General features: G+C 40.1%; 1 protein-coding gene across 1 annotated transcript in view; it reads right to left on the bottom strand.

Moving 5' to 3' along the window:
• Ect3 (Ectoderm-expressed 3) overlaps positions 1 to 22,490 on the bottom strand; it is a 251,245-nt gene that overhangs the window by 173,058 nt on the left and 55,697 nt on the right. The window lies entirely within an intron of this gene.

Below are 22,490 nucleotides of genomic sequence, written 5' to 3' on the forward strand. Positions count from 1 at the left end.
CAGCACGACCTATCGTGTTGCTGGCAACGCTTGACATCAGGAATGCTTTCAACTCGGCCAGGTGGGTGGATATCTTGGAGGCGCTGAATAGCAACTCCGGGATCCCATCGTACCTGGTCCGGGTTGTGGAGGATTACCTGAAAAACAGACGGATAACATACGAGACGATCGAAGGACAGGGAACGAGACAGGTCACCGCTGGAGTTGCTCAGGGGTCGATACTGGGACCTGACTTCTGGAATAGTTTATACGACAGCCTGCTTTGGCTTGGGATGCCACTCGTTGTGACCCTCGTCGTTTACGCTGATGACCTAGCGGCGGTGATCACAGAGAGGTCTCCCGAGCTGGCGCAGCTGACGTTGAACCAGACCATGAGACGAGTTGAACGATGGATGACAGACCACGGACTGCAACTCGCCACAGAAAAGACGGAACTGACGTTTCTTACGAGATCACGCATACAGACGATACAGCCCATGAGAGTGGGGGCACACGAGAGGGAGACCAAGGGGGAAGTCAAGTACCTTGGGGTAACCCTTGATATGAAGATGACCTTCTGGCCTCACATACAGGAGACGGCCCAGAGGGCGGCAGAGAGGATAGCATCCTTGAGCCGCCTGATGGCAAACACGACGGGACCGAGACCGGGGAAACGACGACTGCTTATGGCAACAGCCCACTCGATCCTCCTATACGGCACGGAAATATGGGCAGACTCCCTGAAGACGAAGAAGTACTGTAAGACGATGACTATGGTGCAGAGACAGGGAGCGCTGCGAATCACTTGCTCCTACCGAACAGTCTCTGCACAAGCTGTTCTGGTGGTGGCGGGCGTAATTCCCGTGAACCTCCTTGCCTTTGAGCGCAAGAGGATCTACGGGAGCAGCGCAGACATTGGACGAAAGAACGCGGCAGTAGCCGAGCGCGAAAGGACGATCGACGAATGGCAGGGACGGTGGTCAAACGGACACGATGGTAACTGGACGAGACGACTTATACGGGACCTGGAGGCCGTGGCTCGGAAGGAAGTTTTGCGACGTGAATTTTTACGTTACCCAGCTCCTGACGGGTCATGGTTACTTCCGACGGTACCTCCACAGAATGAACAGAGTACGGACACCGGACTGTAAGTACTGTGGACACGAACAAGATGACGCGGAACACACGTTTTTCGTATGTGCCCGCTGGACAGGATTCAGACGAGAACTGGAGACAACGGTTGGCTGCATCTCCCCCGATAACATCGTCGAGGTGATGCTGCACGAACCGGAATGGTGGCGCTTAGTCGCCACCTTCACGGAAGCGATACTGAGACGGAAGAACGCGGACGGCTGCTTGACAGATGACTGAGCAGACGGAGTGACGCGACGTTACGAGAACGGTGGGACAGAACGGACGAATGAACGTCCTGAAGGGACGAACGTAATTGGGAAATTTACTTAGTTTTCGCTACCACCAACCTACACAGAGTGTGGATTTTTGAAATGTGAGTATTTAGTAGATATTTTGTTTGGTCTAAACGAAATTAAAATAATTGGATAATTATGGGAATAACCGAAATATTGCAATATTGAAGTGATTAAGTAATCGAAATAATTTAAGAGATAACGAAAGGGTGCCTATATGGTCCCGTACGGGCCCCGAAGCAGGAGATTGGGTCGCTCAAATAATTATTAACCGGGAAATCAGATTTATTGACATGAAAATAGAAGGTTGGACGAGAACAGAAATAGTTGTGAAAAGTATGCGAAAAGGAAAGATACAAAAGGTTTACATCACACGAACGGGAACAATTCTCCCCTCCTTTTCCACACTGACACGCCGCAGCACCGCGTTACAAGAGACGCGCGGTGGTTACACACGCATACACACACACACAGAAGAAAATAGCGAAAGAGTACGAAGAGGTAGAAGAAAGTTATAGGGGGTGCACACAAAAGTCTGCAAGACTCGGCAATAGAACGTCCGTGAGGCAAGGGGCAGTGTGTTGCTCACTTCGCGTTATTATCGAAAGTTAGGCTGACGAGCTCTGTGCGGTTTCACCTTTGTTTCAGGATTTACTTAACCGCCGCGAGTGGCTAACTTACGGAGTTATCCAAGGGGACGACCGAGAGTCTAGAACGAGCAAACGGAACTAATGTACAAAAATCCTCGCCACGGCGACGAGAGCTCGAAAGCGATCGTCGTGACGGGGTTTTCAGCATCTCAGCACTTTAGTCGTTCCCATGGATAGGTCCCTCAAACTCGCGATCAGGCGATGCTGATCGGGCGGATTCCGAGGGCTTCCGGCCAGCGGCGACACGAGGCAACGCACATAGGTCGCACTCAAGGACGCTCCGTTGTCAAGTCGCGCAGTTGTCGGAGAAGGCCGTCGTCACGAACCGCGTATATTGAAATCACACGCGGGACGTGACACTCACCCCCCCCCTAGGGGTTTTTCGGCGTCCTCGTCGAATTGGAAAATGTAGGAGAAAAGAAATATTTTAAATCTCGGGAAAAAAAACCCAATGGGGAAAAAAACCCGAAATATAGAAATAGGGAAGAGAAGGAAAACATAACCCACACTTTAGCACTCGTTCAAAATCATTCATGGCGGATTCCAAGACATTCTTCGGATGAGGCTTCCTCCGGATCCGCTGGTATGAACCCCTCGTGAAGACCCGGCCAGGGCACGCGTAGAAGAAGGCTCGACACGCAGGCCGAATCAACTGTATATTTGAGCAGGTCTTCCGAATTTCATGCGACGAAGCATCGTTGGTTTGATGGTATCGAGGTCTACGACTCCTGGTTCGAGATTTTAGTTCTGCCGAGCATCGTCACATGGATCTCGGGGCGCCGACTGATTGGTCCTACCCCGGGATTCCCGATGACTCAAGAGACCGTCGGTGTAACACACGAAATTCACACTTGTATGTTGATGCGGCGAAGACGTCGAATCGCAGACTGAGCAAGCTGTTGGAAATGATGGCTTTCGAAAGACGTATCAGGCACTAACAGGTCGAGGTTACCTTTTACGTGCTCTGCTGAAGTCCAAGACCAGCTGTTTAGGAATGATGTACTGCCCAGGTCGTCGACTTATGCTCGGATTCAGATTACAACTTGGAGCTCCTCATCGCTTTGAATGAACGGCAACACGAACTCGAAACGAATCCAGCAGCAACGCGTGCATGAGCGACGCATGATACATTCAGCGTGATTCCCTGCTCGTCGAGGGCCAAGATCTTGAATTCCGATGATAAAATTCCTCGTTACGATGTCGATGGACAGAAGCGTCGTGCTCCTTTTGTTTTGGAGATCAGATGACGCCAGGAACGATTTCATTCATACAACACTCATACTCAAATACAATTTTTAAATTAATTTAATTCTATCGACATCGTTTTTGGTTTTACGGTAGATGTCTATCCATTAAATCCATTACAGAGGGGAAGAGTGCACTCGCTGGCACGCCTACTGTGCAAACGTTTCCATTAGATATTTTGCCATTTTTTTTATTATTTTTTTTTCTTTATATATTAGCTAAACATAGGCAGATTGCCTTATCCACATGTTTGCAAATCTTTCTCCAGTAGACGTCTGGAACGCTATTCCCGTCGGCAAGCGATTCAATGGTATAAGTACCGTGAAATCGATTATTAATTTTTCATTTTCTCGATTCTTCCGAAAAGCAAAAAAAAAAAATAACAATAAGAAATAGTAATTCTTATTAAAAATCGAGAAATGCCCCGCTTTTGCCAACTGGTCCGATATATCCAGTATTTTGGGCAGTAGCTATATGCGACGTAAATAGTCAGAGTTACCGTTCTCAATGTCCTCACCGTTCAATCCGACGGATCAGTGACTTTGCGAGACGGTGACGTGTCACATTTTATGTTGGCGTGAAGCGCCTGAATTTTATTGAAGTTGTAGCCTAAATCGCAAAAAAAGGAAAAATTTTTGTTACTAAGCTCAGGAGCTCTTACTTGATTACCGGAGGCTCGATATTCCTTTTTCTTTTAACAGTTTCCGGCGAAATGATAGAATCGGTAACTAGGGTAACAAAGTTCCCTCCTTTTTTTTTGTTTTATTTCGGGTTATTTGGACTGGCGGTACATGTCCAGCCGAATTTTGAAGAATTTGTAGGAAGTCTTCTAGAGGAGGAGACGTTCCGTCGAATTCATGGATCAACATTAAACGGGGAATTTCGTTGAGGACGGTAGATGGATTCGAGAGAGAAACATTCTGAAGCGAATTCAGGATACGGACACTCTCATTGGCCATCTTGAATCGTATTTGAATGAATAACCCGAAATTAAGCAAAGTGAAGGAACGGAAAGAAGCCTTGATAGTCAACGGGATAAATTTATAACATTTATAGAAATTTTAAGACTTCAACAAATTCTAAATTTTAGAATTTGTGGTAATTTGAAAAATTTTGAATAATTTAGAAATTTGAGCGATCCAATCACCACGGAGGGCGTGGTATAGGCAACGAGATCCCACCGCTGCCACCAATTGTTACGTCCTGAAGGGACGAACGTAATTGGGAAATTTACTTAGTTTTCGCTGCCACCAACCTACATAGTGTAGGATTTTTGAAATGTGAGTATTTAGTAGATATTTTGTTTGGTCTAAACGAAATTAAAATAATTGGATAATTATGGGAATAACCGAAATATTGCAATATTGAAGTGATTAAGTAATCGAAATAATTTAAGAGATAACGAAAGGGTGCCTATATGGTCCCGTACGGGCCCCGAAGCAGGAGATTGGGTCGCTCAAATAATTATTAACCGGGAAATCAGATTTATTGACATGAAAATAGAAGGTTGGATGAGAACAGAAATAGTTGTGAAAAGTATGCGAAAAGGAAAGATACAAAAGGTTTACATCACACGAACGGGAACAATTCTCCCATTCCGCTCCGCACACAATAACCACGCCTTCGTTTGACGCGCGGTTCACACACACGCACAGAATTAACTTGGTTTTATGAAGAATAACAAATTGAGAAATAAACTTAACAAAAGGGTGCACGCAAGTCTGCAAGACTCGGCAAAAGAACGTCCGTGAGGCAAGGGGCAGTGTGTTGCTCACTTCGCGTTTGTTATCGAAGGTTAGGCTTACGTCTCTATGCAGTTTCACCGATCTTTCAGGATTTACTAAACCGCCGCGAGTTGCTAACCTACGGAGTTATCCCGAGGGACGACCGAGTGTTGGTTAAGAATCAAACGGAACTAAGGCCCGAGAACATCAGCCACGGCGACGATTGCTCGAAAGCGATCGTCGCGGCATGATATTCTCGCGCCGTCAGCACCCGGTCGTACCCAAGGATATTCCTCCTCGGTAACCCGGGATCAGGCGATGCTGAGCCAGCGGATTCCGAGGGCCCCCAACTCGCGACGGCACGAGGCGACGCACAGAGGTCGAGCCAAGGTCGCTCTGTTGCCAAGTCTCGCGAGCGTCGTCACGCCCCGCGGTTGTGCGCTAATGCACGCGGGACGTGACACACAGACAGAACCCCCAGTCAGAAGTAATATCAACATAGTCCCTGGCTGGGGGAAAAGACAACAAGGAGGTGGCGGTTTCAGTGGGTAGGCCTGTTTTTTTGGGAGTCGTACATACCCATGTAGTCCGTAAGACTACACAGAATCCGTAAAAAGGATTTCCGCAACTCCTTGGTAAAATAATAATAATAATAATAATAATAAAATTTGTCAAATAAAATGTCAAATTGTTAAAAGGTCATGCGCCAACATAACATGACTACAAAAAAAATGACTACTAAAAAAAAATTTACAAGCCGATTACAGCTGGTTCCGCGATATCGAATATTTACCATAACCGGAAATTCAACTTTCAGTCGCAGAATGTGTGGTGACATGCCTGGCAAATCTAGCGAGTTCATCGCAAACTGTATCGATCGATTTGTATTGGTGTATGACGTAATTTTTATAGATTTTTTCATAGCGCTTAAGACTATATTTAAAGAAAAAAAAAGTTGGGTGTGTGTAATCACACGCCTCTGAAGTGAATACTTCATAAGAGAGACAGAAAGAGAGAGGGAGGCAGAGGGGAAGAGTTAGTGATGGAATTATGGATTGGCAAGGATGTCAAAAATAGCCGACATGTTGATATTTGTTTCTTACATTTTTTTATTAATACAAAAGTATAATTAATTTTGCTGGTTTTCTTGTGTAATTGTATCACCAGTTTCAGAATTTGCTAGATCAACGATGGCAACAATTGGATTATGATAGCTAAAGTATGAGACGAAATGTTTTAAAGCGATTTTCCAAATTTCGGGCGAAAGCAGTGTCAATGGTCGTCCCACCTTTAGTGGTTGAATCATTTCTTCCGTTTATCATCCGCAGTAAAAAGTGTTCCTCTAGAAATTGAAGCAATGGTTCCGCTTCCGGCAAAGAAAAATTAACATAGAAATCTCCTGCAAGAATTACAGCTTGATTGGAATAGTTCACTGGTTCTCCAAGCATTCTTGCAAGTTGTGATCCCTCTATTGTTAATGGCATCAGAGCCTTTCCGATGAATGCCTTGACATCACGAATCGACGTTATAGGCGAGATATAAATCGCTATTAAAATTAGCCTGCATGTTCGATCTTCCATCATTGTACACTCAATTGCACATATGTCGCCTATTCTCGCAGAGCTACGTACTGTCACTCCCCCATCACTTGCACAAGGAGCCTGAATTTGCATATAAGGAGTAACGACGTAGCAGTGATTATTAACTCGGTGATAAATGATGACACCCGCGTTACGTTTTTCCTGACGTTGGAATCGCACGATGAAATCAAAGTTTGGAACCGAATTGGCAGTTCGTTATCATCTATGAATGGTTCCGAAAGCATTAAAATGTTGGACCGTTGAATGACTATCTGTGAGGTCATATGCGTGAGCATTCAAACTTTGACAGTTGAAGGAAACTATCGACAAGCCTTGCCTCGAGTTGAGAAAATCAAAAAGCTGCTGCTCCAATGTGACGTATGGATCCGTACGTAATCGTAACATTTCAAGTAGTAACGCTAGACATGAAACATCGTCAGTCCGACGTCCATGATAAAATTTTCGCTTTTTATCAACTGAAAGAATAGCAGAAAGACTTGTAGAGAAGTAACGGAAAAGCAACGGAGCTGCATAGTAAGCTTGTATATAGAGGCAGCAGAAGAGTAGGAAAAAGACTTCTAGAGAGGTGGTGGAGAGGCAGCGGAGTTGCAGAGTAAGCTTGTATAGAGACAGTGGAAGGACAGTGAAAAGACTTGTAGAGAGGCAGCGGAAGGATAGCAGAAAGATTTGTAGAGAGGTAACGGAAAAGCAGCGGAGCTGCATAGTAAGCTTGTATAGAGGCAGCAGAAGGATAGGAAAAAGACTTATAGAGAGGTGGTGGAGAGGCAGCGGAGCTACAGAGTAAGCTTGTATAGAGACAGTGGAAGGATAGCGGAAAGACTTGTACAGATGCAATGGAGGGGTAGCGTAAAGACTTGTAGAAAGACAGCAGAAAGGTAGCAAAGCTGCAGAGTAAGCTTGTATAAGGCAGTGGAGAAGCAGTAGAGGGTTACCAAGCAATTTATGGAGAGGCAGCAGAAGTATAGCGGAGAAGCTGTTAAAGAGATTTCGCAGTTTTTCGCATTTTTCTGCGGGGACTCAATTTAGTGGACGGATTATTTGGGATGGAGTCACGTCCGGAGGGGCGTGCAGGAAAGGTTCGGGTATTTGAACGTCGAGCGGCAAACGTTATGTCCCATAGACTTTTCCATTCAGCATGTATACGCAGAGCGTTATTATATAGATATACTCGTTATGAGTGTCGTGGGCGCACGCCGATAGACCTCGAGAAGTCTTGCTTTATCTTGGTTACAACTGAGGAAAGGGAATTAAAGGTTGTGAATAAAGAGATCTAGGATTCCTTATACACTCTTTAATGAAAACAAAGGGGTTAGTAGAATTACAAAAGTGGAATAAGATAGAGAGATTTAGGATTCTCCATATATTCCGATATTAAAATGAAATGTTAGTAAAATACAATTGAAGGATACAAACTTGTTGAGATATATTGTTAAGTGCTTTACCGGAGAGGTGTCTTTGATTACTTCGATTCGTTGTAGCTTACTTGACAATGTTGAGTTACACGGGTAAGCGGAAATTATTATAAGTCCGAGAAGCGGACGTTCGAATTTATTCTAAGTCCCAATCTAAAAATGGACTTTAACTTTTAGTAGAAAGACTCGACTCGCTCTCTTCTACAGAAGACCCGGAGTTCGGTCAGAGTTTAAGTATAAGACAGCTAACCGAATGACAACCGAACTACTACTAACAGTATAATCGCGACTCTAGGTACGGAACGGACTGCCCTGAAGATGAGAAATCTCGCCCTTTTATAGGAGCCAAAATCGGAAATTAGTGGGGGAAACGGAAATGTTTTAAGCCTTTTGGATTCTCAGATCTAGTTTAGGGGAACTGGATGTGTCATCTTCGTAGTGTTGTTCGTGTAGTGTCGGGTGGGGGCTTTAAGTTTATGGCCTAAGCGTCTTGGGTCCTAGGGTCGCTCGGTGGTTTGTTGTGTATACAGGGTTTCGAGTGTCGATACATGAGTGTGGTCGTCGTGTGTCGCATACGGATGAATGACCTGACTATATATGGCAATGTGTAAGGCTCGAGTGAGAGTGCTTATAAGTTCGGTAGTTGATTAATCTAATATTAATTATAATTTAACAAAAATTTACGTCGGTTGTGACACCTCCCCACTTAGAATAGACACCGTCCTCGGTGGCTACCAATTTATGCATATTGAATATGTTCTAAATTGAATATATGCTTAAATGGTAAAATTACAGAATTTGTAAATTTTTGATTTCGTTGCCTGGTTTGGACTGAGTATCTTGGTGTGGATGTAGGATCAGGTTAGAGGGGGGGAAAAAAAAAAAAAAATTCTTCGGCTGGTCGGCTGTAAGGATTCTTGGGGAACTGTATAGCTTAAATGACATACCTCTATTATTGGCTTTAGACGGCTAAAATATTTACTGCTGTTTTGGGAGTTTCTCTGGCTATGAACGAGAGCCATTTGTATATACGTGGGTATATACCCTGTTCTTTTACGATGGTGCTAGTTAAATTAGCATTTTTTTTTTTTTTTTTTTTTCAGGAGGTTAATTATTTGGAGTGCCTGTGCCATTGTGGTTTTGAGGTGTACTTCACGAAGTGCGATACAGTTAAGGTGTTAATGATGGAATATGCAGGTGAGTGAGATACCTTCGTCTTTACCGTTCACGAAAGAAAGTGTGTATAGTGATTACATTAATTCATTATGCATAACCTGGTTATTTAAATGATATCAACATTATTTCTTATTTTTAATAATTAATTAAATGTGTTCGTAATAATGAAGAGTGTATAAGAATTATAATTAGAGTTAAACTGTGGTTTGAGTTGAAATTTCATGGATAAAAACGGGGTGGGCTGGACGAGTTAACGTCTCGTAGATGGGTTCCGTCTTTTTATTAGCAGGTTCTTCTTCCGGCTCTTGAGTGTTGTCGTCGTAGTCTTCTGGTGGCGGTGTAGGTTTTCGACATCTGGTGCAGGCACCGCAGGCACAGGAAAGAAGGTATCTTCGTAAAATGTAGGTCAGTAACCCAATGGTCAAAAGTATTTCTCCGGCTATGGCCATTGTAGTGTACGAGGCCTGTCCTTGTTGTTCTCGTTTATGGGAAGCGATTTCCAAAAGTTCTTGTTCTATTTCTTTCAGGCTAGCGTCGAAGGGTAAAGCTCCGATTGAGTTTGTGGAGAAGACCTTGGGTATAAGCGTTGAAGCATCGGCGTCTTGAAGAGGCTTGTAATGTGATATATTAGGAACGAGTAGATTCACGTCCAGGGTTGCGGCAGCGATGTATGTAGAGCGTATGGTTTCCCCAAGTGTTTGAGTTCCCGAAATGGTCACATATGGGGTTTTAGCGATGCACCCAGGTCTTAAGGTTAATATTCCGGTGTCTTTTATTTCGGTGATAATGGCTGGATCATCATCGCACAGAATCTGTATTCTTTCTGGTTTAGGTAATGAGTATAACCATCCAGACAGGTGGTCCAATTGTTTCCAGTGTGGGGCTTGCTTCTTCATGATTTTGATTTCACAATCCGCATATGATCCATGCCCGCCGTTGGTAAGTAATAATAGCTCGCAGTTTTGATGTGCTGATACTTCGTAGATGGGGTACGTTGGTGTGCATATCTGGTAGTTATGGACGTGTTGACATCTGGGATAGTCGTTTTCGGGGATGAGGGTGTATTTGTCCATGTCTCTGGAGATGATTATGTGCGAGGCCCTGGGCTGTACGTATGCTGCTCCTTGGCTGTTGCTTCCAAATTTCTGGGGAATTGGGCAAGGATGGAGTTTGTAAAGGAAAAATATCGTAGGCTCGAGCAGTGGGATGTGCATGACTATTATGATTTTCTTCTTGTGGTAGGAAGCTGATAACCTAGGGAAAAAAAGGTTGGGACAAGTACATTGATGGTCTCTTGTTTCTGGATGGCATAGAAAAAAGATTTAGAACCAGGAAAAAAATTCTATAAAAATAATAAACGAAAAATTGAAAAGTTCGAAAAAATTCAACAAAAATAAAAAACAATCGAAAACATTCTGTAAAGAAAAATAAAAAAAAATTCATAAATATTGAAGACATTGAAAAATGTACTACCCAAGTTAAATGTATTATAAAAATGTATAATATCAATTGGAGGCCAAGTTTTTATTGATAATTTGGAATATTTATCCAACAAATTGAAAACTTTAATGAAATTCATGATAATTATTTTCACGAAAAAAGTTAATGAAAAAAAAGTCATAACGGAAGTTACGTGCAGTACTAAAATGTATTATATCAATTCGAGGTCAAGTATTTATCAGTTATTCGAAATATAATCTCCGGCGACAAATGAGCGTTGAGAATCCTTGTCGGGCTCACAACGTTTTATCAAAATTACTAAAAAATTAATGGAAATAAAATCATTAAAAATTCACATGAAAGTCATTCGTTACTTCAACAAGGTACACACTTTAAAGAATCGATTCCCCTCCGACTTTCAGGATCCCCTGGTATTATTCACAACATTCAACTTCGATTGGATCGGTACAAATTATGTTCAAATACGTCTTAAACGTACTTGTCCGGCCCATCACTTTCTATAGTCACGTACACATTTTGAAAAATATCACTAGTCGAGTACGACACGTGGATTCCTGGAATTTGGAGAAAAATGATTTTGTTGTGAATTATGACTCCATATAATATAAATAGATTAATCAACTTTATCTTTCATTTTCGTTTCATTTTGACAAGAGCGATTCGAAGGAAAATTATTTTATCGGGAATTACTGTTTCTTAATATTAACACATGCATTAACTTCGTTTTTGATTTGTTTTCGAATGAGCAATTTGAATAATAAGTGATGGGCTGGACAAGTACGTTTAAGACGTATTTGAACATAATTTGTACCGATCCAATCGAAGTTGAATGTTGTGAATAATACCAGGGGATGCTGAAAGTCGGAGGGGAATCGATTCTTTAAAGTGTGTACCTTGTTGAAGTAACGAATGACTTTCATGTGAATTTTTAATGATTTCATTTCCATTAATTTTTTAGTAATTTTGATAAAACGTTGTGAGCCCGACAAGGATTCTCAACGCTCATTTGTCGCCGGAGATTATATTTTGAATAACTGATAAATACTTGACCTCGAATTGATATAATACATTTTAGTACTGCACGTAACTTCCGTTATGACTTTTTTTTCATTAACTTTTTTCGTGAAAATAATTATCATGAATTTCATTAAAGTTTTCAATTTGTTGGATAAATATTCCAAATTATCAATAAAAACTTGGCCTCCAATTGATATTATACATTTTTATAATACATTTAACTTGGGTAGTACATTTTTCAATGTCTTCAATATTTATGAATTTTTTTTTATTTTTCTTTACAGAATGTTTTCGATTGTTTTTTATTTTTGTTGAATTTTTTCGAACTTTTCAATTTTTCGTTTATTATTTTTATAGAATTTTTTTCCTGGTTCTAAATCTTTTTTCTATGCCATCCAGAAACAAGAGACCATCAATGTACTTGTCCCAACCTTTTTTTCCCTAGGGGACATTTATGGTTTGATATCACGCCTTTTTTCTCAAAAGTTCCTCCTTTATGTTATGATGGTTATAGGATTTTAGTATAAATTTCTATGAATTATTTGCTTAGTACATTTTTATAGATTCCATTCTCATACGAACATTTTTTATGGGATAATCTTTTTCATGAAATTATCAGCAAATAAGGGACCATCAATGTACTTTTCCCAATCTTATTTTCCCTAGGTATGATGTTCGGCTTATAAAGTTGGTTTCCACCATAAAAGACCAATTTTTCGTAAAAATTGTAGTGAAAATATTCCGTCACAAGTCTGCCCTTGAACTTTGGCGATTTTTTTCCTTATACTCTAATATGTTATGCCTATTAGGAACTCAACAGCATGGAGGAATCCGGGATGAGGCCCGAGAAATGAATTTCGGTTTATAATGTTGGTTTCCACGTAAAAGACCAATTTTTCTTCAAAATTGTACTGAAAATATTTCGGCACTGGTTTGGTCTTGGACTTTGGTGATTTTTCTCCTTGTCTTCTAATATGTTTTGTCTATTGGGAATCCAAGAGCATGAAGAAATGCGTGTTGTGGGCCATAATATGATTTTCAGCTTATAACGTTGGTTTTCACGAAATAAGATCTATTTTTCGTTAAAATTGTACTGCAAATATTTCGTCACAGGTCTGTCTTTGGACTTTGGCGATTTTTTTCCTTGTACTCTAATATGTTTCGTCTATTTGGAACCCAAGAGCATGGAAAAAAGTGTGTTGCGGGCCGAGATATGATTTTCGGACTATAACGTTGGTTTCCACGAAAAACAACAAATTTCTCGTCAACATTGTACAGAAAATATTCCGTCACAGGTCTGTCCATGGAGTTGGGCTATTTTTTTTCTTCTACTCTAATTTGCTATGGTTATTGGGAACCCAAGAGAATGGTAGAAAGCGGGTTGGGGGCCGAGATATGATTTTCGGCTTATAACGTTGGTTTCCACGAAAAAGGACCTATTTTTCGTCAAAATTGTACTGGAAATATTTCGGCACTGGTTTGTTCTTCCACGTTGGTGATTTTCCCCCTTATCTTTTAATATGTTTTGTGTAATAGGAACCCAAGAGAGTGAAGAAATGCGTCTCGTGGGCTGTAATATGATTTTCGGCTTATAACGTTGGTTTCCGCGACAAAAGATCTATTTTTCGTCAAAATTGTACTGAAAATATTTCGTCACCGGTCTGTCTTTGGCCTTTGGCGATTTTTTCCAAGTCTTCATACCAAGATAGAACTGATGTAAAGATTTCCTTAATAGAACAGATTTTATTTATCCCTTATCTTCAAAATTCAAATGAAAGATAGATCAAATTCAAGACACGAAAAATCCAACAAATTTGCCTACTTTAAATGTCGCTTTTGCATTCTGAATCTAGAGATTTCATTTCATCCAAACCTGCCCTCAATGAAATATATTTCCAAAGTTTGCAAGTGGCCGCTGAGACCAATTATCCACAGTTTGATAGTTGCTGAAAAAAAGTACCCGAAAACTTCTAACATTTATTATGCCAGAACTCAAAGCAGCAAAAAAAACTAAGCAAACTTAATTCAACAAAGCAACAGAATTCAAAGACGTTTAAGGTACCTGCATTGGTTTTGGAGGAAAACGATTTCAGGACAATTCAGAAATGAATTTAGAAATTCGAAAACTCACAATGGAGTAGAAAAAGGAAAATTGAAGTATCTAGAAAAGCGGAAGACTTTTGTGATGAATTTTCTAGATTACATGATACGGTTGGAGTAAATGATTTGAATGATTGGCACACACGCTGCAACACAGAAATATCAAAGTTTGGACGTATTCGCTGTATATCAGTCATACAAACTTCAATACTATTTGAAAAGGAACACTTAAAAACTTGCCGAACCAAGTTCCATCACATATTACCATAGTCAAAGATAAGGGGTGATCCGTCGCATATATATTTATCCACAGAAATTTCAAATCTATCCATAAATGAGCAACTGAAGACTTTTATAATCAACTTTTTACTTCATATAGATGTTACAGTTAGGATCAAATAGTAAAATGAATGGCACAGTATTTAAATTGTACAGTTTGCAGATTTTTGCAGTATTTTGATGATCCGAATCTACAGCATTATAATGAAAAGTTGTCAAAAGTCATGATGTTACATTAAAATGACATAGCGCACATTGCATTCAGCAATTCTGTAAGTTTCTGGGGATGTTGTTAGGCATCATATTTGATCACATCCAAAACTGAGCAACAGTAGACTTATCGGAATAAATTTTTTTCATAATAATTCCATATTTGTAGTTTGCAAAGTGGAAATACTCAACATACATGTCATTCTATAAGTTTTGTTATCAAAATTTGTGTTTGCATACCGCATTCCTAAGATACGACTTTTCATATCATTAGCAAAAAAAGCATCCAAAGGCTTTCTGGAACAAGTTTCCAAATTTATCACTCGACAGACCTAATGGGAAAAGAATAACTACACACTATACCAAGACCAGATTTTTATTTGAAAATCTAATTTACAAAATATGCAATTCAAGATCATGGTTAGAAACCTCTCGAATCATGTTACCACAATCATCATGAAGGAGTAGAAAATCATAGAACACATATTAGGGAACGAATTAATAATATGAATCGATCCGCTGCAAACTGAGCGGGTGAAGACAAGGATCGGAGAGGGCAGAGCCAAACTGAATATCAAGCAAAATATGGGGATGTTTAAAAATAATGACGACACAAGAAATAAATTAGAAAACATTTATTCAATTAAAGTTTCTAATATCATTCTAACAGTTGCGTGTATTTTTGTTCTATTTATTCGTATATATAACCTATGTACACATGATATATAACCACGCCACTGACAATATATTCGCACTGGACAATATTTCTCGTACTCTGGTTTAATTGAAGGATTATTTCAGTTAACACTTATTTCCAATCGAAAGAAATAATGAAATCTTGAAAAGTTTCGTTGACATATATGCATCGCGCTTTTTTTTTATTCTTTTTCACACACACATCACAGACTACATTTACGAGGCCGCTTTGGTACCGGTTTAATATATTACAAATAACAAAATAAATAGTAATATGCACTTCTTTAGATGACGAAAATTGTTTTTTTATTGATTCCGCACGCACTTCGTAATGTCGAAACTCTGGTCATACGATCAAAAACTGGAGTTTGTACATATATGACACATGGTTTGTACATATATGTATATCGGTCGAATTTATGACTGCTGTTACCAGCTGTGCCGTGCCGTGTGCTACGTTCTGAAGTTGACGTCAGATTTCCAATCATCAACAACTAATGTCAACAACCAATCACAACGTCTAAAAATGGATGTCGTCAGATCCAACGAATCAGAAACTCGAGAGCATCAAAGTGCCTTTGATGGTGTTTATAAATACAGACGCATAAAATCTTGAATGTGTTGGTAACTTTTGCATAATCTTGAGCCCGTGCAAAGTTTTTTCTCAGCAATTACAACACCGATCATGCTGATTTAGGGCGGAATCGAAAGAGAATTACTCAATTGGCTTAAACTTCAATTTTCAAGTTGCTAAATTGCTCCTGAGCTTCGTAATTCAATAAAATCACATGCAAATTTTACCCCCACCACGGCGAATCGTTTTATTCAGAGAAAGTATAGTCTCGGCGAGAGTCTCGGGCCAGCAGACGACAGGGCTGTCAATGTACTTGTCCCGAGACTCTACCGAGTCTCTTGAACGGGAAATTTTTGATAGGGTTCCGGAGTGGATTTCATCGAGGGGTACTGGGAATAAGTCGCGATGATGAGTTTCTGTGAAGCTCTTGACGATAATGTCGAGGGTATCGGGGTTTATTAGTTCCGGGTGTAGAAGTCCTAGTTTGATGAAATGTATTGCGTCCACGATGGCGCGAAGACTTTCAAGATACGTTTGGGCGATGTTTCCTATGCTGTTCCGCCATTCCCTGATACCTTGTATATGCATTATCGTGTCGGTTGAGTTATGAAATATTTCTACTAGGTTGTTCCATTTTGCTTTGTGTTCCTTTTCCATATCGTATAATTTATCGGAGAGGTCGTGGAGTTCTGATCTTATTATATGAGTCTGATTCTTGGCGAGAATGGCTATCTTCTTCTGGTCTTCGTATAGTTTATCTATTTCTGTATTGAAGTAATCGGCGTCGTCGGTATTCAGAGTGCCAAAAAGACTTTTGCTAATTGTTCCGACAAATCCGAAGGGAATGCTACGTTTGCTTATTACTGGTTCGATGCCCTTTTGTTTCCGTATGTAAAGTAAGTATTTGTTGATTAAATCGCTTTTTATCGTCAGGTCGTCTTTGTTAATATAAGATTTGCAACGGTCCTCCAAGTATGGTAAGCAGACGAGTTCCATTAATGGTACTTCGGTAAAGGTAGGCCGGTTGTCTTCAAAGGGCTTCAAGTCTATAAAAGTTGTCAACCGCCATTCAGTTCGGGAAAACTGAATTTCGTGCATCGGTTCGTAGTAGATGCCAGCTAGGTTGGTGATCTGTTTAATGTCATGTGTTTTTGTCGATGCCCAGACCTTTCCGAGTTCGAGTGCTAAAACTAGCATGATGGCCTTAAGGATACGCATTTTCTAAAAGAGAAAGTACATTTGAGTTCTCGGAGCATGGTCAGTAAAACGTTAGTATGTTAAAGCCAGTGTTATTTGTGTTAGTATACATCCCTGTTTTCCCCCTTTCTTTTTTTTTCTTGTGGCATATGTGTGGATGTATGCGTGTACGCATACACACCACTTTCTTCTTTTTCTTTCCATTTTTTTTTTTTTTTTTGTGAGGATGGTTTTTGGTGGGGCGGTGAAAATCTTGTTATGGTGGGGGTCGTCCATTGCGAGGAATTTTGGTCATTTCTTTGGGGAGCTCTTCACTAAGCCCTCGATCTCGTGTGAGAACACATCGTCGTATCTACCGTTTCCAATTTTTCCGGAAGAATCACTATGGGTCGTCGTCGGTTCAAGCACACCTTCGCCGTGAGTATTATAATAACAAGGGTAGAAAGATAAGGAAGTGAGGTATATATTGAAAATAATATGTTTTTCTTTGGTTTCAGTATGTTTGGGATGTCTTGTACATCTCCTTTATGAAGAGGAGAAGGTATGATCGGCATCAACTTCGCCGACACAATTCCCGTTTGAACTCGGAGCAAGGATTCGACGTCTACGGAATCCGTTGGATGCTGGAAGGGCGATGGGGGCATGAACATCCGGAAACGGATTGGGATCATCCCGCATGGTCCCACTCCGATGGGATTTATTCCGCGTATGATCGCGATTGAAAGAGAGAGAGAGAGGAAAAAAAATAGTATATTACACACCTAGGGAGGGAAAATAGACTACTTCAAACCGCGGGCAGAATTGTCACCCGAGCCGAAGGCGAGGGTGATAAGCACGCGGTTTGAGGTGGTCTAATTTCACTCCCGTGGAGTGTATACGATTTTTCTGTCCGACGCAGGCGGAATGCGGCAACTTCGGCCCGCGCAGCGGGCCGAAAGTTGCCACTTTCCGCCCGGAGGGCTGAAAAAAAATTTTTGTATTATTTGTTAGTTATTTTCCTCGATTGTAGTGGAGAGATTTTGGTTGGGAGGGCTTTCCTAAAGGGAGAAGCCGAATAAATTAAGAAATTTAAATTTTTGTGTTCTGTGTTTTTCTTTTCTTATTATGTATGTGCTCCTCCCCTATTGTTACTCGTCTCGTTGTTTGTCGTTCGTAGTTGTTTCTGGTTCCCGGATGTCATCGTTGGGTTGTTTTATTTTGCCGTTCTGTTAGTCTTCGAGTCTTATTTATCTATTTTTCCTTATTATTATTATTATTATTATTATTAATTTTTTTTTTTTTTTCATAAAACCTATGTTATTAATGGTTCTAGACTTTGCCTTCTACATATTACTTATTATTTATCCTTATATCGATTACGATGATTATTACTAATCTTTAGTGTGATAATTAAAATCATTTTGCTTTGGTTACTATGCCTCCGTATGGTAAAGTATCATTTAAATTTATATAATTTAATGTACGCATTTAAAACTTATCTTTAAACGTCAAGTAAATTTTGAATCAAATAATATATATAGTATAAATGGAATCATGGCGTTGATATTATTATTATTATTATTATTATTATTATTATTATTATTATTATTATTATTATTATTTTAGGGGTATATAGATTATCTAACTTGAGTGGTTAGTGGATGTCCATTGTCCTGTATTTCATATGCGCGTTTTGTACTTCGTGTATTACGTTTTATAAAAAAAAATGTATAAACTTATTTATTGCCTACTAGTATTATTACTGAGTTACATTGCTGGACTTGAAATCTAGATCGATAAGAATAGGGTTATTTGTATAGCCTTAATAATAAGAAAATGTACGTTTATCCTTAGTATTTACTGAAGTCAATGAGAGGAAATAGCATATTTATAACTAGAGAGCCTCTTATATCCTAGCGATATACGTGCGGGTGCATGCCTATTGCTACTATGTTGCCTCTTTGAAGAGGTCTTAAAGTGTCCTGCTGTTTTATGGTTAGTAGGCTTGGAAGAAGGCATCATGTGTTTTGACTTTAGGGCAAAATAATTTTTTTTTCTTTTTTTTTATATTTTTTTTTTTTATATATTCTATTGCCTATGGGGTTTTCTTTTCCTCGGGTTAAACTGTTGTTTGTTGTTGCAATGTTTCCTGAAGGAGAACATCGACACGGTCGGATGGTAGGTCTGACAGTAACGATTCGGGTACGAACCCTTCTACTGCGAGTCCGCGATTCAATAGGAGTCGCCGTATGTCGAGGCCGGTGGGTCTATCTACCAGGGTTATTCCCAGTGTTAGTGAGGAGGAACTTCCTCTGCAATGCATGCTTTTCAATTTCAAGGATCGCCTAGCCAGAAGGGTCTCGAGAAATCTCGTCTCGCTTTCGGCCCAGGGTCCTTCAAATTTTGGTTCTATGTTACACAGATGGACTCGTATGGCTTTGCCCGTAGAAAGAGTTATTGAGGGCGGTAGAGGCCTAAGGTCGAAGATGTTAAATCTTAATATTCCTCCGATATCAACCAAGTCTAAGACTGCAAACCCATTGCTTATTGCCAGAATATTACCTCGTAACCAGCTATCAGCCAATTTGACGGCGCAACTACCTGTTTGCAGGGATCCTAACATACCCATATCGAAAATTGGGAAGGCCTTTAGGAATCTTTCGATGATCTTGCTGTATTTTTCCACCTTCGGTACATTCTTCGCTTTGATCACGTAGAAGTGTGACGGTGAGTAAAAGGTGCCCGTGTAAACCACGTATTTATTCCCAATTCTCTTCAGCGGTGATTTTATTGGTATTGGGGGGTTCATGATGTTGCTAAAGAGTTATAATCTATCGTTAATATAGTCGTTTTTTTTTTTTTATATATATATTGAGACGAACTAGATCATAGAGCGTACGGCCTTACCGACGGCAATGAGCGATACGCGTATCACTCAACGAGAGGCGCCAGCGTACGGGCTCGCTTATCGACCCGCACCACATAGATCACCAGAAGAACCAATTTTCATTAATTTCATTGAATAAATCATTTCTCGTCAACAACAAAAGACTGAATTGAATAAGAAATTTTGGTACGAACTAACCAGTGGCAATGTCAGAGCAAATTCATTTCATAAAATAAGAAAAACTTATCAAACAATTTCAAAGCAATCAATTCAAATTTAAATAGTTTTCGCGCGTCACTGCGACTAAGGCTCGTAAGAGCCAATCAAAAAACTCCGCCAATAGGCGAATTTTTCAATCTCCAATAAGAAAATTACTTAGTCTCCATTGGCGAGTATGAATTATTGCACAGGCGCGGTTCATTAAAACGAAATTTCACTATTGGTCGAAATTAAGCGACCAATAATAAAGTACACCGAGGATAAAATTAGCCAACCAGGAATTTTAGAGCAAACGAAGGTTCGAGATCTTAATAAGCGAGCGAGCCCGCCAAATTATTATGATTATTTCGCGTTGTTGTATCGGCCCAGTATAAAAAGGCATCGAGAGCGAGTCTCAGTAGCCAGTCTTGCCCTCATCACGCTTGACTCGCTTCCGCACGCCGATCTGAGATTGAGCAACTCAGATCCGCACACGCAATTCACCAGCTGATTCTGACTTCGCAACTCAGAATCCGCTTTGCAAAACGTAGATCACCACCGACTCAGTTTGGAAGGGCAGGCCCCATTCGGCTCCGTTTGGGTTCAAGATTTCCACTCTGGGGCACCGATCTGACCAGAAGGGCGGGGACAGTTCGATTTCGTTCTGGACCAAGATTTCTGCCAGATTACCCATCCTTCTCCTGCCAAGAGGGCGGTGACCGTTCGGCTCCGTTCGGTCACAAGATTCTTGGGGGAATCCATCCTTCCATGCCAGGAGGGCGGGGGCAGTTCGGGTTCGTTCTGCCTTAAAATTCCTGGGTGGACTGAATTCCGGTTGACAGGTGCCAACGTTTAAGGCAAAAACTCAAGATCGACTTGACTTTTGTAAGAAATCAATTATTTAGTTTGCGAAATCGATCATTTAATCTGCGAAATCAATTATTTAATTTGCGAAATCAATTATTTAATTTGCGAAATCAATTATTTAATTTGCAAAATCAATTATTTAGTTTGCGAAATCGATCATTTAATTTGCGAAATCAATTATTTAATTTGCGAAATCAATTATTTAATTTGCGAAATCGATTATTTAATTTGCGACATCAATTATTTAGTTTGCGAAATCAATTATTTAATTTGCGTAATCAATTATTTAATTTGCGAAATCAATTATTTAGTTTGCGAAATCAATTATTTAGTTTGCGAAATCAATAATTAATTTGCGAAATTGACTCTTTAATTTGCGAAAGTCAGCTCTTTAATTTGCGAGATTGATTCCTTAATTTGGAAAAGTTAATTCTTTAATTTGCGAGATTGATTCCTTATTTTGGAAAAGTTAATTCTTTAATTTGCGAGATCTAATTCTTTACTTGCGGAATTTATCCGTAATTGCGAAAATTGCCGTTCTAAAGGCGAAATCAATGTTTAAAGGCGAGGTCGAGTCATCAGCGTGCAATCATATTTTTATAAAGGAAAAATACCAAAAGCAATAAGGACAAGTCCCTTTGCGCGAACCAAAATTCTCATTGTACACGACTCACAAACCACATTTTGAATAAACTTTTTGTTTCTTCACAGATCTTTCCCCTCACTTTTGTTTTTCTTTCATGCCTGCTCCTTTACTCTATAAGAAGCTCGAATCTACGCGTAACGGGGAGGTCTAACAGAAAAGAGTACCGTTACAACTTTGGCGCCCGACGTGGGGCAGGCATTGCAAAAGGAAAGCAAGGGTATTGACGCTTAAGAGTTCGTTTTTATGAAAATTATTCGAGGGCTAACAATGGCAGAAAATAAAACTCAAACGGATGACGCTACTGCAGATTCCGGATTTCAAAATCCCGATCATGAATTACAAACCAATGATTTCACGATTCCTCCTCCAGGTGCGGGAAATATTTTCAATGAGAGTAGAGCGAATTTTGGGGATGAGTTAGCGGGTAATCAAAAAGAAGAGAATAGATTAGAAGAGTTCGGGACACCTAAATCAGACCGGGGTAAAATAGAATTTGGAGAAGTTAACAATCAATTGTTAGTGAGCCTAGTAGAAACAATGCAAGAGATGAAGAGCCAAGTTCAAAGCATGGCAAATGAAATTGCAAAAAACAATCAAGCGACTAGGGAATTAAAAACCGAGTTTAACGACAAATTGACCGTCATGCATGCCCAAATTGCAGCAGAAGTACACAAGATTTACGACCCTATCAAACGTCATCTCACAGGTCTTACACGCATAGTTCAGGAAAATGAGTCAAAAACCGCGGTACAGGAAGTTAGCATTGCCCAAATTCAATTGAACGTAAACGCGATAAAGAAACGGGTTGAAACATTAGAGAACACCGGTAAATTTCACATTCCTAACACTGAAAGCACTAGGATCATTCCAAGGCCCAGTGAAGAAATTGAGAATGAAGACTCAGAAAATGAAAATGACCATCTAGAAAGGCGGACGTCCCCGAGGGAAATCTCCTTACATTCAAATAAAATTAAAATAAAGCCCCCAACCTTTGACGGTTCGAGTAGCAAACGACCAATTAAATTTATTAAAGAATTTAGGCAATATTGCGAAGTGACAGACCCAACTCTCGGAGAGATGAAATATTTGCTCGGTCAAAGTCTAGAAAAATCAGCTAAAGAATGGTGGGTTTTGGTAGAAGATCAGGTCGATGATTTCGAAGAGC

This window comes from Venturia canescens, chromosome 5 (assembly GCF_019457755.1).
Source record: "Venturia canescens isolate UGA chromosome 5, ASM1945775v1, whole genome shotgun sequence".
In the NCBI taxonomy this organism is placed as follows: Eukaryota; Metazoa; Arthropoda; class Insecta; order Hymenoptera; family Ichneumonidae; genus Venturia; species Venturia canescens.